Source organism: Squalius cephalus (genome assembly GCF_949319135.1).
Source record: "Squalius cephalus genome assembly, chromosome: 4".
Taxonomy (NCBI): Eukaryota; Metazoa; Chordata; class Actinopteri; order Cypriniformes; family Leuciscidae; genus Squalius; species Squalius cephalus.
This window is the reverse complement of record NC_137125.1, coordinates 19,495,762-19,514,139: the sequence shown is the minus strand read 5'-3', so window position 1 is coordinate 19,514,139 and position 18,378 is coordinate 19,495,762.

Below are 18,378 nucleotides of genomic sequence, written 5' to 3'. Positions count from 1 at the left end.
GTTTTATACTCTTTTACATTGGGAACTACAGTAACATATTTACACCTGGTTATCAAATAACATAGTACATTATAAAAACATTTCAAGTCCATACCTTCCAGTTCAAGTAGGAAATCTTGAAAGAATTACATTTTGACTCATTCACTTGTTTAATCGAACCAGTTGGGCTCATCTCTGGGGCCAGGTGGGATAAAATGTAATGGGAGTCAACCTAAACACCAAAAAGAAAAGCATAAAAATGGATTTTAACATTTGTAATTTGTGACATAATACAAAAAAAACCTAAAATGCTCAAAACAGAATTTCTACATACTTTGTCATCATATCATATGACAAAGAGATTGTGACACTCCTGTGGCTTTTTCTGCATGACTTTGATTAGCTCGTATATCTCAAGGCCCTCACGCAGTTGTTGCAGCTTTGGGATGCGTTTTGTTGTAATATGTAGAGCAAGAGCTCTGGCAAAACAAGAATAAAGACAAAAATAAAACATTAAAATGCTTTGTATTTAAAAACAGGGCATTCAAAACAACAAAGCAAATTATACAATTTATTTGCATAATTGAAATGAATTCCTTTTTGTTTAAAGACAACAACATATATACTGTATGAGTCTGTATATATAGAAAGACTATAGCTCCCATCAAACAAGTCTATAATTGCGAGTGTGATATGTAAGCAATAAGGTACCAGAAGCTGTGCTGTATCGTGAATAAGTCACGGCTGAAGGGCAGCTTGTTGTTAAGTGCCTGCAACCCCTTTAGTCGTGACTTATTCCTGATACAGCACTAGCCTCTCGTACCTTATTGCTTTTATAAAACGGTTACCACACAATACAAATATTAAAGCAGAAAAATATGCATCTATGCAACTATCATGAAGTAAAATCACTAAAAGCCTTCCTTCCGCTGGAAAAAATAGTCCCTGACCGTAAACAGCAACAGAAGTTACATACATTATACATACATACATACATAAAGCAGCGGCACTGGTCAATGGTTGGGCGTAATCCACCATTGGCTCAGTCTCAAGCGCATCTGTGGCTGGAGTCGGCTCCTGTCCGGGTGTTTGAGGAGACTCCTGTGATAACGCAGCGGCACTGGACGATGGTTGAGCACTGCTGCTATCCATTCCTTCAAACTGCATGTAGCCTAAGGGAAAATTAAAACTAACATCAGAAACATCAGGCTGAAACGGACATGAATCAGAGTGGCATTAACTAGAGACTCACAAACAATAACTGTTATTGCTATTGTGATTGTCAGAACATTTAGTAGCCTAACTAAACACTATTTTATTGAGTTTAGTGACAGCATGGTGCAATAATTGGTATAGGCTACTGCTACTCAGTTTGTATCCGTATTAGGTATCTCTCAAGAAAGAAATTCACACCTAATGCTGTAAACACAGGCTACAGAGATCCCTGTCATCTGGTATAATTAAAGGTTAAAAATAATTACTCAAATTAAACATAGGCCTAATGCGGATTTTATTACAACAACAACTTTATAATATTTGAATGATATAGTACGTCTCACTTATTTCCGGTTATGTTTACTTTCAATGTACTGTGGTCAATGAGTTGAACAAACTGAGTGTCCGCAATTTTTATAGACATGAGAAGGGATATTCTGAAGTTTATCTGTGCAGAATTTTCCAAACTTATCGGAACATGAAGTTTTAACCCAAGTGGGTGTTAAAAATACGTCGTTATTTCACCACAGGGTGTCAGTGTTATTGTTAGTTTTTTTCATAGAAACACTGACCGACAATGTCCTAATTTCAACACCAGGCCTAATTTCAGTTAAAATGGCAAATCCGCATTCTTACATTCTCATTCATACTGTTACCAAGTTTGAGTTGAGTGAGAAGTCCCCCAAGTAGCCAGCGGAATCGGGCCAATCGCGGCTGAGTGTCGGCTCACTCGGCTGTGTACTGGCAGTGGCTCACCGCAAGTGAGCCAGCTCTGGCCCAGTAATGGTTGCCAGATTTGGCTAGGTTTTGGCTGTGTGGAGCTGGGCCAATTGTGGTTGAGAAATGGCGTATTAAGCCTGGAACACACCAAGCCGACGCCGACGAACTAGCGCTGATGAAAGCCGACTGTGTTGTCACCTCGCGTCGGGGTAAACATTAAATTATAAAAATGCCACAATTGTCCCACTATCACGTGCAGGATCTTGCACCTATGAAGGGGTCATAGAACTTCAATATGAGTTTTAAATTCATGATTTAATATTAATGAGATTTTTATTCATATAATGTTCTAATTCAATTTTTTTTATGTTTGTAAATGCTGCGTGCGTGTCTTTGATGTGTTTTAATGCGCGTGAACATCCGAAACGCCTTCAAACACTGGAGCGTCACAGAGTTGCCATGGAAACGGCGCTGCTGCAACTGACAAACGTCAAAACTCCCTCTCTTGTGGTGTTTTCACTGCTTTCAGGTGAGTTTAGTCTCTTAAATAACATAAATAATACCCACAAATGTCCTTGACACTTCTCTCATTTGTAATTGATACGCTTCTGTTGAATATTTACTTACAGTTTTTCTCGATTGGTTTGGCTCATTTCTTGAAACCGAGATGACATTCTCAAAATAACATGGACAAATCTCCAAACCACCTTGCAATTGTTCACAACAGAATGTCATTTTTCATTGGTTTTATCAAATTGCAAATGCTTTAGTACATGTCTCAAGTGACTCTGTGCTTTTTTTCAAATGATTATGTACAAGTAGCTACAGTTAGCACAATGAGCCCACATTTAGCACATTTTCCAAATAAATAGATCTTGCTGATCTAAACTGATTAGTTGATTTTTCAGTGAAATGGTTACTCTCTCCAAAACATATCAGCATGGTTTCATTGTGTAAGTCATCATATGCACAATTGTCTGTTCAACTGTCAAAATTAGTCAAAGATATAATACCATGAAAGAATTTCTTGGAACATTTGATAAATTTATGACAGTACTTGACAATCAATCAGGTGAAATTAGAACTAACGAAGGAGCAGTTTCCCACATCTCAGATGACCAATCAAACAGTTAGGGTTTTTGTTTGTGTTTATAACTGTTCACATTTACAGAATCCTGTATATGTTTTCTTTTCACAGTATGTTCTCTAATGTTAACATTTCTTTGTACGAATAAAAATGTTTACAGTTTCCTTGAGTATGAGTGGTTTATTGGAGGCTGATTTTACTGTAAAATCTTTTAGTTTTATTCATAGTGGTATTCTGTTGCTAGACCTGTGCCTCAGTGACAAAACGTCTAAGCATTTTGACTTGCAGTGCTTAAACAATGCCAAAGGTATAATGCATTTTGGGGGCATTGACTATTTATATGAGAAGGATATTTAGTTTTGACACATGGATAAACTGTTTTGGGAGAGATATGAGCTTTTGCAGGGGATCCATGGTGTTGTGCTAAACCATCCAGGTTATTTTGACAAAAGCACTAAATGAATGCACATGTGCCAAGGCAATTGAGAAGGATCTGTGCTATTTTGACTGTACTGACCTTTTATATGGGAAAGGAATCTGCTTTTGAAGCATGGAAGAAGAGTTTGGGGAAAGATATTTGATTTTGCTAGTGAGCTATAATGTTGAGCAGAACTGTAAGACTGTTTGGCCAAATGACCTTATGGTTTTGAGAATGTCATCTCGGTTTCAAGAAATGAGCCAAACCAATCGAGAAAAACTGTAATAGAAATGGTTTATTGTCTTCGAAAAAAATCCGTTAGCATCTCAACCTTTTTAAGAAGAGGTAGGCTAACTATATAGCTTGAGCTTTTGTTTATGAAAGTTTGGGCTTTTAATCACATCTTATGTGAGATGTTTTAATAGTTTTGCTTGGAAGTGAGCTAATTTATTTAACATAAACGAATGTGCTGTTAATCGGTGACGTCACTTACATGGAGAGCTAAAATAGGCTGAAACTAGCTCAATGGTAAACAAATATTGATTTAAAAAAAGATCTGTGATTTTAGCAGCAACAAAAAAAAACCTCTACAACAGAGGAGAAGCTCCACAACTTCAACATTTCTGAAGAAAGCTGCTGCTGGGGAAGTAGGAAACACAGGTGAACTGAGGAAGCTCATTACACTAGCAGTTCCGCATCACAATCCGTACACGAAAACTCGCTTCCGGGCACGTAAAAACGTCAGAGCGACCCTTAACGGATTAGACCAATGAACTTTTGATGTGTCATTTACTGGGGGAGGGTCTTATCTTCGTTTCTTAGCTTTGGTTGGTTTATTTTTGGTCTATGAGATGCTCGTAAATGGCGATTTGCTTGAGGCGGCGCTGGGTGGGGAACTATGTTACGTGTCACAAGATTCCGTACAGTCATTGTTGGGAGCGTAACATGAAACCGTACAATGGGGCATCATGATATCGACGACCTGAAGGTATCGTTTCTATATAAATTTATGTGAATTACCTTAACTTTTGCTGTTTGTTACTTCATCTGTTGTCAGGCCGAAATAACCGATTTGGATGTGTATTTAGTTTCAGTATAAACTTCACGTGTTTTCAACGGTGTGTAAGTAATGTTTTATTTGATAAACTTAGCTTCTGCTGTTTATTATTTGATAGGCTGTGTGTATTATGAAAGCTTGTATCCTCCACCAAAAGTCCTTCATTTAGATAATCATTTAGTTTCAGTATACTTTTTTTTTTAAATCACTGAGGTAAACCCGTCAATAACGGTCACTGTATCAAACATGGCTTTAGGTTTTAGGAAACTGTGTGCTACAAGAAAACACTGATGCACTTTTGATTTTGATAAATGTTTTAGGAACATGAACATATTTATTAAAACAAATAAACAAAGAATGCAGTACATATATAAAATAGAACATGTAATTGATATATATATACAAAACTATATACAAAACTATTTATAAACATATTTACAGATCGCGACTCATGGCACACTCCCTGCACAGCCGTGCCTCCTCTGGTACCACATGAGTGACACACTCAGTGTGGTACCAGAGGGTGCAATTTTCACACTGTACCCACTCCACTATCTCTGTTGCAGATCCTGGGGGGCTTGGCTGCTTGCAAGAGGCACAGATGTCATTCTGGAGCCGCTCCTGCTCCCTCTCTCTTCGTAGTCTCTCTCTCTTGTTCCCTCTCCCTCTGCTTCTCTCTCTCTCTCTGCGCCTTCTCCCGCTCTCTCTGCTCCTTCTCTCTCTGCTTCCTCTTCTTCTCTTCCTCCATCAATGCTCTCCTTTCCTTGACTTCCTCCATCCTCCTTCTCTTCGCCTCCTGCTTCTCCTCTCTTCCCTCTCCTTCTCAGCTTGGTGAGATGCAAACTCGTCACTGGTTATGCAGCGTGCTCCGGCAGGAACCTGCTGCCGCCGCCTCCTCCGGGCCGACTGGTCAAAGCGTGGCGGGACCAGGATGTGGGCGAACCCCGCCGGGATAATTCCAGCCGCGACCAACGGATTTGGTGGCCGATGGCAGGTGGGGCACTCTACACAGCCAGCAACAACTGGCACTGATATGATGTTGGGAGGAGCTGTGGCGATGGTGGTGCCAGGAGGGGCTGGGTGGATCTGGGCCGGGGCGATGGTGGTGCCAGGAGGGGCTGGGTGGATCTGGGCCGGGGCGATGGTGGTGCCAGGAGGGGCTGGGTGGATCTGGGCCGGGGCGATGGTGGTGCCAGGAGGGGCTGGGTGGACCTGGGCCGTGGAGATGGTGGTGCCAGGAGGGACTGGGTGGACTGCCACTGGAGGGATGATCATCATCTGAAATGTAAATTAGAGGAGATAAAGATATTAGTATATCTGGGCCTATTTATATAATATAAAGATATATTATCTTTAATATTAAATTAAATATTTATATATTAAATATTAGTATTTACCTGCCAAATATTAAAAGATCTTTAATATCTTTATATTATATCTAATATAAAGATATTAGTAAATTATTGTTTGCATTGTTTCTATTGTATTTATGCAGTGTCTATTTTTTGTTGTTTTGTTTGTACCTGATCACTGTCCTCCAGTGCGTGCCTGTTCAGGGGGAACAAGCCTGTCAGCCGGAACCCCTTCATTATGTTCTCCACGGTGGCCGCCTTTGGGTAAGCAAATTTTAAGATGGATGAAAAATGCTTTTTCCCCAGGACAAGGTCTCCCCTAACCAGGCCCATATTTGTAGCCAGCTTGGTGAAGGCCTCTTTCAGTGGCCCGAAGAGGGACACATCGAGGAGCTGAAGGGCATGGGTGGTGTGGCTTGGCAGGCACAACACCTCCACACCATTGCCCCGACAGAGGTCCACCACGTCCTTGGACATATTGGTCTCGTGTTGGTCGCAAGTTAGCAGGAGTGGACCTTCTGCCGGAGCATGCTTCAGGAAATGTTCGATCCACCTCACGAACAGGGGCCTATCCATGTAGCCCTTCTCACTGATGGCGTACAGGGCGTTGGGGGGGCCATCTAGCGCATAACTGTTACTGGGCAGGCATTGGGCATATATAATCATGGGGGGGATGCTCACACCTGCTGCGCTAGCACAGCAGTGGACACTGATGTGCTCCCTTGTTACCACAGTTTGGCGATACACATGTTTTTGTCCCCTCTGTGCATACACCTTCTCCTTCCTGCTTTTTTGTTTGTCCCCAAAGCCTGTTTCATCGCAGTTGAACACCAGGTGAGGACGATCATGCCAGCTCTTCCCGGCAAACATGGGCTCCAATATGTTGAAGAGTGCCTCCACCCGAGGCACTGTCACACCGAAGACCCTCTGCCGGTCCAGGGGGTCGGGGGTCCTGGCCGACTGCTCCAGGTGGCGTTCCCGGAAACGGCACCACCACATACGGCTCAGCCCATGTTCAAAGTTCACCATTGTCTGGCGTCCCGAGGCCTTGACAATACCAGTGGCCATCAACGTCGCTACGGCCCTTGTCACGGGGAAGCCGTGCCTGCCCATCCAAATTATATAAGCAACTAAAGATGCCTCTTCCTCCGGGAGGAGGGCACGGCTGGGGTGGGGCTGGTAGGCATAGCGGCCTCGCCGATGGTCCTGAAGAGTGTTGTGGGGAATGCCGTAGCAGGCCCCCACCGTTCTCAGGCTCCCCCCTGCCTCCAGCTCATCCAGGGCCGCCTTCATGTCCTCTTCGGACCATTTTTTTATAGGCTTTGTTTTGTTTTGGCATTTTCTAAAACACAAAAGACTTCGAGTTTTCTGTTTTGTTTGATTTTTAAAAATAAAGAATAAATGGTTCATTCATTCACCTGTTCATTAGTTCTTTGAGATCACTGGGTTGAAGCAAAATGTTTACATTTGTCCTGGGTGGCTTACATTAATGTAGGGGGCCGTGGGAGGCTAGTAAAAAGCGTTTAGCTGCTAGCAGCGCTGTTCATTCAAGTGTTCAAAAGCTGTTTCTAGCGCACGTCAAAGTGCGCGCCAAAGTGCAGTTTCTTCTGCTTAAGCTGCTAGCAGTAGCTAGCTACTTACTTCGTTTATGGACACCCTGCCTCATCGTGCAGGGTGTCTTATAGTAGTTAGATTTCATTATGACACAATTTACTTCACATTTGACTCTTTGGTTGACTTTAAAGACCTTATATTGCTGATCTGCAAAATATTGTTCATTACGAAAAATGGCGTGTTCAGTCACCGCAGGTCGTTTCCAAGACCTCGTGAGCATAGTTTTTAAACTGCCGTTTAAAATGGAGTTTTACCAAGTAGAGAATCTGTAGAGAAAAGGCTGTGGATTTGCATAAAATGACTTTATTTTGTTGGAGTTTGTTGCTGTTTTTAAACGATTTGCTACCGTGTGCCTGTTAGATCACACATCACAAGGACTAAATCGGCATCAAACGCACAATAACTGGAATTTAAAACTGTGAAGAAACAAATGATCAATAAACTGTTGGACAGATAGACACTAGGATTTGTGCGCTCGACATTTCTTCGCTTTGTGCCGTGAACTTTTAAATGCGCACTTGTGCAGCACAGCGCTTTGTTGTTGTTGTTGCTTTGAGCACATCATTCTGCGCCCGCGATGCGCATACACGCTTTGTGCGCTCTGTTTTGAAGTGTTAAATATTTTCATGGTTTTGCGCACTGAAAGATTATTAAAAGCCTATATTTTTGTATACCTAGCCTGCACAATACATTTAAAATAAGCATAATTTAATTGTATGTTATTTCTGTGTAGTGTAATGTAGGCTATATAAATATACACACTTCTGAATTCTTGACATTCATATATAAATATATAATTGTGAAATGTATGATTGCCTGATTGAATTTTATAAGAGTACTAATAGTAATTTGTTTTTATTAACATGTTTAGATATGATAAAATTACTGTGCAGATTTTTTCAAGAATTACTTTTTGCTGCTGATTTATACACTCACTAAGTTTAATAAAAATACATAATAATACATTTAAAATAATATAATATTTTATATTTTCCTGCTTTTTTTGTCCTTAGCCAATCACATGCCTGTATATCACCATGCATCTGTTTTTTTCTTATTTTCTATTTATCAAATTTACATTTATTTAATTTAAGTTAAATTTTTTTAAGAAGGTTTGTAAGTGACACTGTTGGAGCAATATGAATAAGTAAACATAAATTCTAGGGGTGTAACGATTCTTTTTAACAACGATTTGATTCGTATCGCGATTTGTGGTTGTCGATACGATTCAAGGACGATATTGGTTCATTTAGAACGATATGATCCGAAACGATTCAGTGACTTGAAATCGATTCAGTGACTTTTTAGCCAAAAGTTCTTGTAAGGGAAGTTTATATATAGTGAAGCGATAGGCCTACAGCGCGCTCCGCCGCATTTGCGCGTGCAATTGAAGAGTGCACGCTACTGCAGTATAGCAGCTGAGAGGACAGGAAAGTCCGTTTTTCCGAGGTGAGAGACTTGCGCTGCTTGTTGTCTGCTGGCGCGTCACGCTTGGCGATGATGTCACAGATAGGCAGACTGAATCGAGTAACGTTTAACGCCTTTATCATTAAAAGTGCTAAGAAAAAACATCCATATAAAGTCTGACATGCTTAAATCCAATGTGTTATTTCCTAGTATCGATACAATCGATTAATTACCTTTTAAAACGATGTTAGATTGATATATGTCGTCCGGAAGGCCAACTTGCCGAGCACAGATCGATGTAGTTGGATCATAGTAATATAAATCGATACATCGATGTAGTTGATGAATCGTTACACCCCTAATAAATTCTGTTATCCTAATTTAAGAAATTATTTTCTGTATATTCTGTATATTCTTCTTTCTCTTTTCTGCTGCAGCTTCTTGCCTTTAAATAAACCTGGCAAGTGGTTTGCTGTGTTCCTAGATCCCTCCATGCTGATGGCCTGCATAATAGCAGGGTTGGAGCAACATCTCTAAGGCGCTGTGAACCCCATGACTTGTAAGTAAAACTTCCAACTAAAGTCAAACATACAGTATTGGTGTTGGTGGACAAATCCAGCATTATGGACGTGACATTTGCAGTCAAAACAATTTTTATGTTGATATGAGGAATTGGGTACTTTTAGCAATACAACAGGTGAATTATGTATATGATGTATATTGCGATGTTATGATGCAGGTAGCTCCGGCGGGTCCTTAAGTAATTTTGAAATGTCTTAAATAATGTTCTCCTAATAAAAGGCCTTAAAGGATTAGTTCACTTTAAAATGAAAATTAGGCCAAAGTTTTTCCTGGCTCAAAACAAGCTGGAGGCAGGGACGGACTGGGGCTAAAATACAGCCCTGGACTTTCTCCCAAATAGGCCCATCATCCGGCCATTCGCCTAGCCGTGTGCGACAGACACTAGCCAGGATGTCCTGATACTATATGCCACAATACTGTAGCCTATCAGACAAGGTATTCACAGCAAGTAACATCGCAAAACCAATGATGATTATTGGGGTTGTGTTTATTAATGAAGCCTCAGCCTTCAAATAAAAACAAAAAATGTGCAATGCCATAAAATACAAATAATGAAATGTCACTGGCTACAGAAACCCCAAATTACACAAACTTGTAATTATAAAACATATAGTTACTATACCAGGGGTCTCCAACCTTTTTGTGTGCGAAGGCTACCTCAAGGGATAAAATAATCTAGAAGGAATTTTTATTTGTTATACTCCAATATTTATTATACATAACATGGTGAAGCTTTTTTACTTTTCACCATCATATGGGAAATAATAAAATATCTTGATATTCTGGTTCAGACTTACAAGCGTTTTAAAAAAAAAAACAATTCCTGAAAAATTATGAAAATATTTATTGATTTTTTTGTTGATTTTCTTATTGTATGTGTTATCAAAAACAGTAGCCCAAACATTTAGTATAAATATAAATGAAAAATAAAAATAAACTGCCATAACTTCTAAACAAAACATTACTGCATTAGGCCTACATTTAATACATTTATACATGACTATATTAATATAACAGCATTTTAAATATGAATACAGGCACATTTCTGCCAAAAAAAAGTTTGTTTTACTACAGTAATTCATAAGTTGTGGTGTGAAATGTCTTCTAGCTGGTTTGTTCTCGGAACAATGTTTCGCCTGTTTTTTTTTGGGGGGGGGGGGGGGGGGGGTTTGCGTCAATATGTGAGAATATCAGCGCTGTTTCATCTGGCTTTTTACAAGCTTAAATCACATAGTTTTTTGTGGGTTTATAATAGAGATAGAGAATTCTGCGCTGAATTTAAATGCTTCTCAGTGGATCGCGCAGCTCTGTGTAATAGCCTAATGTTCGCGTGATCGAGATCAGCTTTGTCCGCGATCGCTGTTTTTTGGGCCGAGCTGATAATGCGCTGCTCAGATCAAACAAGTTCTGTTCCGCTTTTTGAGCGTTTGCCATTTGATGTTTCTCATACGCAACGCAAATGACAGCGTATAATCAAAGAGAGTTGGGTAATTGTGTAGAGGCAAAAGTTCAAATTGAAACGTTTAGTTGAAAAGGTCGCAAAATTATACCATTTATTCGAAGTCTAGAACCCCGACGGCAAGTTGGGGCTATTTATAGAATGTGTTTAGCGGGCAACTCACAGGCACCACGTTGGAGACCACTGCTATTCAAATATAATGCAAGCAAATTTAAAAGTGCAGCCTTATAAAACTAACTTTCCGTCAGTGGCTATAGGCCGACTCTTCTTCCTCAGTTGTTGTTTTTTACACGTAGCATATAAGTGATCATATTAGTGCCCCTGCTGTTGGCTGTTCATATTGCTTTAATATACTTTTTTTTTTTTTTTTTTTTTGCCGACGGCCCTCGGTTTGACGGCCGTTCTGGACTTTTCCAGAACGCACAGATTGTCAGTCCGTCCCTGGCTGGAGGTGGTAAAATGGCGAGAGGAGAGCAGGAGAGAGTTCGACAAACAAATGTCTAAAGATTTATTGTTTAACACAAAAGTTTACATAACTGAAATTCAACTTAAAGCAACAATTTAAACACAAAGCAAAGCCGCTCTCTCCCGCACGCCGCGCCATAACCAAGCCCTCTTTATGCCGTCAGGCTGGGGCACGCCTCGCGCGCCGGCACATCCCATCAATTACACACAGGACCTGACCTAGAATAGCAACAAGACACGGAAATACAGAACAGGAGAAATACATACATTGCTGGATGTAACAAACATTACAAACGACCGCCACGGCTAGTGAACTGAAGTCACGCAAAAGAGGAGTCAGAATCTGGCAGGGAGAGGCCCAGAGAGAAGGAAATGAATAGTGGAATAAAGTCGTTATTTTTGTTTGTTTTTGCACACAAAAAGTATTCTCGTCGCTTGATATACTTAAGATTGAACCACTGTAGTCACTTGGACTATATTAACGATCTCTTTAATAACTTTTCTGGGCCAGCAAGTTTGGGCCACCTAGCAGCCTATGGAGTGATCAGCTCTCAGATTTCATCAAAAATATCTTAATTTGTGTTCCGAAGATGAACGAAGGTCTTACGCGGTTGGAACAACATGAGGGTGAGTAATTACTGACAGAATTTTCATTTTTGGGTGAACTATCCCTTTAACTCTGGTTTCGCTAGCTATTTGAGTAAATGAAAACATAATACTTACATTTCAATGTGAATTTGCCATCCAACACCGAACTCTCTATGGAATGCCAAAGCTGACGTTGTTATAAATAAATAAATACATAAATAAATATACGAAGATATGTAAAAAAGCAAAAATACATAAATAAATACATAAATAAATATACAAATAAATGTAAAAAAGTACAAATAAATGAGTATTTATACTTTTATTTCCTTATTTATATACAATTGTATTTTTTCACACATTTATTTATTTTTTTATTTATACATTTATACATTTATTTCCACATTTATTTATGTATATGTTTTCATGTCTACATTTATTTTTTTTCACATTTATTTATTTCCACATTTATTTATTTCTACATTTCTTTGTCCGTATGCTAATGAGGGGGCGTGTTTTACCTCAGACATCAGCAATCGAGCTCAGAGTGGCAGTGCTGAAGCTTTGAGGCCACAGTGACACCTTGTTGTGTGACCAAACGACACGCAAGAGGTGTGCGGACAATATCACATTTTAAGTCATGTAATATCACCCTAACTGTATGTAGGGTAGCCTATATAGGGTTAACACATAGCACACATGAACAGAAACTGCACTTCAACGGGTCTGATAGCAGACACTTGGACATGGAAGCGCATGAAAGTATCCACTATTAATAACAATGTAAATGCGGTGGATAGGGCTGATAAGAGCTTGTGTTTGGCTTGCATTTATTGTCGATGAGACTCGCACACCAGCGCAGAACTCGGAGAGAAACCAGCGCACATTTCACTGACTCCTACGCAAGCATATTGATCAATGAGTTTGAAACGCAACTCAATACACAGTTTACATTCGCGTTTCCTAATTTCGTATGCATAACAGGTGACAATTCAAATGGTTAAAGTGTAAGTTGCAGGTTAACCACCACAGCCAATTAATGTGTAAATTAAAGTGCTCTATATGTATATATTTAATTATTTCTGTCTTAAAATGCGTTAAAATAACATTTATTGGGGTTTCTTCAAAGGTAGCGTGTTTTTTCAGTTACTGGGTGATGACGTCACAAGAGGAACTCGCAACCCATACTCTGCTAGATTCTTACTGTATTATGGCTATTTGGAGAACGACTGAGGATGTGGGAAACCATCAAATTCTTTATGGACCACAGCCCTACAATTTTTAACTGGTCAGGCGTGAGAGAGGGGAGCCATGGCACTCAAAGAGTTATTAATGCTTGGTGTGAGGAGAATTAGCGGAGGGTTGGCCAGGTGAGTAACGTTAGCTACGTTAGAGCTAGTCTAGCCTGATGCAAACTTAACCCGGATAATATAACGGAACAAGCAAGTCTTTTCAAAATATTGCCGTCATGTAGAATAGCAAGGAGGGACAACAACTGAAGACATTATTTACTTACAGTAAGTCAGTCCAAATCAGAGCTGCAAGCCTGTAACATTAGAGATGCACACACTGCACAGGCGCAATCGCTAGTCTCATCGACGCCTCAAACGTCATGTAATACTAGTGATGTGTCGTTCATGAACGATTCGTTCATTTTGAACAAATCTTTAATATGACTCGGGACTACCGAGTTGTCTCGGAGAATGATTCGTTCATTTTGTGTTGACCGCGCATGCGCATTACGCAACATATGGGTCAGTGACTCGTCAGTGTCTGACTCTGATCTGTCTGCTTGGCCGGAAACAGAAAAGATTAGTTCATCTTTCGAGTCTCGAGTTCGGGTTCGGGTTCGGGCCCGAGTCTTTCGTTCTTCCTGTCAGTCCCATAGAGGCTATGCTGTCAGTAACGGAAACAGAAATGATTAGTTCATCTCTCGAGTCTCGAGTCTTCGGGTTCGAGTCCGAGTCTTTCGTTCTTCCTGTCAGTCCCATAGAGGCTATGCTGTCAGTAACGGAAACAGAAATGATTAGTTCATCTCTCGAGTCTTCGGGTTTGAGTCCTTCGTTCTTTTGTCACGTGACTTGTAACCGTATTGAACACTAATTCACAACCTTTTTATAAACAAGCGCGTAGTTATTTTTTTATTATTAGTGTTATTTTTTTTACTCTTACAGTTACGTGATGCGTTTCTGTTCTCAAGATTATTTTCTATAACATTGAATGTGATATTTAAGAGTTGGTTAATGCAAAGCTTTATCCATATGATAGGGGAAACCACTTTGATGAGACTTGTATACAGTGGATTATAATTTTCAGTTAATTTCATAAACATATACAAATATGGGAAATATATTGACTATTCAAATCTAACTTCACAAATTCAAGTCAATTAGACTATTACTAATTTTGTATCATCTGTATTTTATTTTTCTCTATTGAGTTGTGATATTATTTTGTTGTCCTTGTGTTATTAATGAATAAAAATCAGTTTAAAAAATTGAAATGAAGTGTTATGTATTTTGGATTCATGTATATTTTTGAGTCATTCACTATGTTTTTTGTCCATAATAAATCACCTAAAAAGTTTGAAACCTACACCTTTGTACATAGCTTATTATAACACTGTACACATTCTTGACTGGTTGTTTATTGTTTGTTTATTGTTGTTGTTTTTTTTGCCAACAAAGCTTTAAAACACATTGGATAACCATCCAAAAAGGAATTAAATCAAATTAAATAAAAATAAATACAAATTAAAAGAACACCATAAAGCCACAGAGCATAATAACCATAACTATGAACTTAAATCACAATATAAAGCCTAAAAACAATATTTCACAACAAGCCAGGCTTTTCAAATAAATGAATAATTGTGAAACACACTGTGGCTATATTTTAGGGCCTGCTTTAAGGCATGTTTGCATTCAAAAAAACAAGCTCCCGGACCTTGGCTGGGCTGAGCCTGTTTCTTCTGTCCGAGATAATCTGCCCCATCTTAGAAAATACTCTTTCCGATGGTACAGATGTGGCCACGATGCAAAGTCTAGGCTTCATGACCTCAGAAAGGCTTTTATAAACAGCTGAACATCTCCTCCACCATGCCAGAGGGTCCGATGTGCGGGGTAAGAGTGGCTCCGCAAGGTAGGCCCGCATCTCCACCATAGCATCTGATGTAGTTGAAGTGGTAGCAGAAGGCCTCAAGCTTGCTACCCTCTCATCGAAGTCTTCCCAAAACATGGCCCCTGCACTGGAAGACGCACCAGAATCTGGAGGATGCTCCTCTTCAGTGTGAGTTGGGTTAATAGCTGCTGCAGCTGCTGTAACCCTTTTCACTGTGTCTTCGGCTGCCTGGTGGTTGACAAAGGCTTGCTTTTTGAACCTTGGATCCAAGCAAGTTGCATCCGCAAGCTTCTCAATGAGCTCCACTCTGCCAAATCTTCTAGTCATTTCTGACATCAGGGTGTCCACTAGTTTTTTTACAGGCGCAAAGCTGGAGGGATTCCTTTGATTCTGGGCAACAATCCTCTGACCTCTAGTCATCAATATGATTTTGGAGGCAGTCACAAACCTACAAAAATGTACAATTGTTTACATACTGTACATATAACAAAGCCAAAATCAGTATTACACATACTAGAAATACATGCATGATTAAGAGATATAGAGTTTAAAATGTGGTTTTGATATGAATGTTAATCAAAAAAAATTTATTTAAAAATACTTACTTTTCTGCACTCACTTCGGTAGTGACCTCCTCAAAAGGATGAATGATATCCACAATTTCTCTGCACATTTCCCATTCATCTGGCGACAAGGTTGGCAGAGATGCATTAGTGAGAGCCATTGCGGAGATGATTGGCTCTTTGATGTCAATAAATCTTTTCAACATGTAAAATGTTGAATTCCACCTTGTGGCCACGTCTTGTTTTAAGCGCAGCTGCTCTTGACCCATTTGTTTTTGCGTGGCCTTCAGCTTATCTGAAGCAACTGTGCTTCTATGGAAGAACTCAACCGTTGTCTTGACCTTTTGCAATATTGCTTGGACCTCTTTCAGTGCAGCTCTCACAATAAGGTTCAGCAAATGTGCAAAACAGGGTATGTGATCCCAGTGGAGGTGGTCTTTCAGGGCTGAAATGATGTTGCTGGCATTGTCTGTGACACAGGCTACAATTTTGTCAACCACACCCCATTCATTGGTAACCCTGGTCAGCTCACTTGCCAGGTGAGCAGCAGTGTGTCTGTCAGTCAAGACAAAGCAGTCCAGGAGATAGGAGGTCATCTGAAAGTCCTCTATGAAATGACAAGTCACAGCCATGTAACTTGTGGTAGTCACAGAGGTCCAGCAGTCTGTTGTAAGACATACGCTAGATGCACTTTTGATTTTGTCCATGATGTCTGCTCTTAACTTCTCATACAGCCTAGGCATTACAGTTTTTGTAAGTGTTTTTCTGCTAGGTAGGCTGTATGATTGGTCCAGAAGAAATGAGTATTCCTTAAAGCCCTTATCCTCCACTATAGAAAAGGGCTGAAAGTCGCAAGCAATCATTTTGACCAGAGCCTCATCTAGTTTGTTCTGTCTCAATGGATCCATTGGTCGTGTTATGAAACTCGTTCATTTTGCTGAACGAGACTCAAAGATCCGAGTCAGTAAAATGATCCGAACTTCCCACTACTATGTAATACCCTTCCTCAATCCACGCGTTATCAATTTCTCACGATTTAATTAGCGATGTTTATTGTCAGAAAAGAAAAAGAGAGATCGATGTCCCCATCACTGTGTTTGTGTGGGCTATGCCACCCAATTGAATCAGCAGTGGAGAGTATGTGCTGCCATGAGGTGAACGCGTTTTGGAGTTTAGTGGAACAGCTCGACCTGCGACCGGCTGATCTGACGTGCCTGAACCCGTTTGTTTTGCGAATAGCGTATTATCATTTCAGGCAGGATCACGGTCCCCTTGAAGTCAACACACACGAGTATGTTTACAATGGAGTTATTTTATCCATAATTTTTTTTATCAAATAAAACATACAACCAACTTTTCTGAAGTTATGTAAGGCATCTATAGCTGCTAGCGTACGGTAACTCTACTAGTGAGTTCCTCTTATGACGTCACGCCCCATCTAGTGGAAGGGAGCGGGAGCGGTTAAAACCACTGTTAAAAGTGCCAACTTTTCATATTATATCAGCATTTTGGTATAAAAAACAATGGTGGGCGGTTCTTATCTTTATGTTTAATAAACACATTGCATTACTTCGTGAAAAATTTAACCTGCAACTTACACTTTAAAACACAACACATATTTCACAGATGCTGCTCTTAGATACTGATTAATCACAAGTCATCAATTTGGAATTATTCTTAAATCAAACAAAAGGGGCTCATGTAAACGCAGCTAGTGAGCCACGCATCTCACGCCATGCATTGGAGCACAGAAGCATCATCATGCCCATTCAAACAGCACCTGTCGTGCCCATGGTCGTGGTGATATTTCCCCCTATAAATTGATTTTCAGGGGCATTCCCCCCCCCCCCCCAAACCTTATTAAATAGGTATACATAATCATATATGTCAAGTTCTTAATATTAATCGATAAACTACTCAGTTATTATAATAATAAGGCACTATGGCTGTTATCAGTAAAATAAAATTAACAAAAGTCATTAAGTCAGAATCTTAATACAGAGGAGAATGCTTTTACACTGCAATTACAATTGCATAAAAGTCATTATGAGATTAATGTTAAAAATAAAACATTTGAATACAGAAATATGAAATGATGGAATCAATTAAATACACGTGGATTATGGCGGTGTACAGACAAGAGATAGCTAGACAGTTGAGACATTTGGCTGGGCTAACTGAAACTAATCCGGATTATGTACTTTCACGCATCGAGTCTCTGTCTGACAGTTTGTTTAATTTTGCAGCAACTACTGAAATTGACCCTTATATATTCAATAATCTAGATGAAGTGGTCAATCAGCTTTATCTAGGCCTATCCAATAAAAATTCAGATGACTGCAGGCCTGTCGGACGCCCCTCGTATTTCTTACCAATGGACGCTGTGGAGAGTTATCTACTTTCAGGGTTGTCTGTTCGCAACATTGCTACACTATTGGGGGTTTGTGAAAGAACAGTTTACCGTCGAATGGCAGATCATGGGATGAGGTATGTAGTGCGATTGATATTGCTGGGCAATATTTGGGCCAGTCTTATTGGAATAATTCACCCAAAAATGATGTGTCATACATATCATCATGTATCGTCATGTCTAACGTTAAATTGTGATTTTTAGACTGCCACTGTAAGTTCCTAACACCGTGTATCCACCTCGGCCCCATTCCAATTGACATGGCTGTAAACTTCCCTTTAGGGTTTCTGATTTATGAAATGGTGGGTGAAATCCTCAGGCGGCATCCTAATACCGGCTACC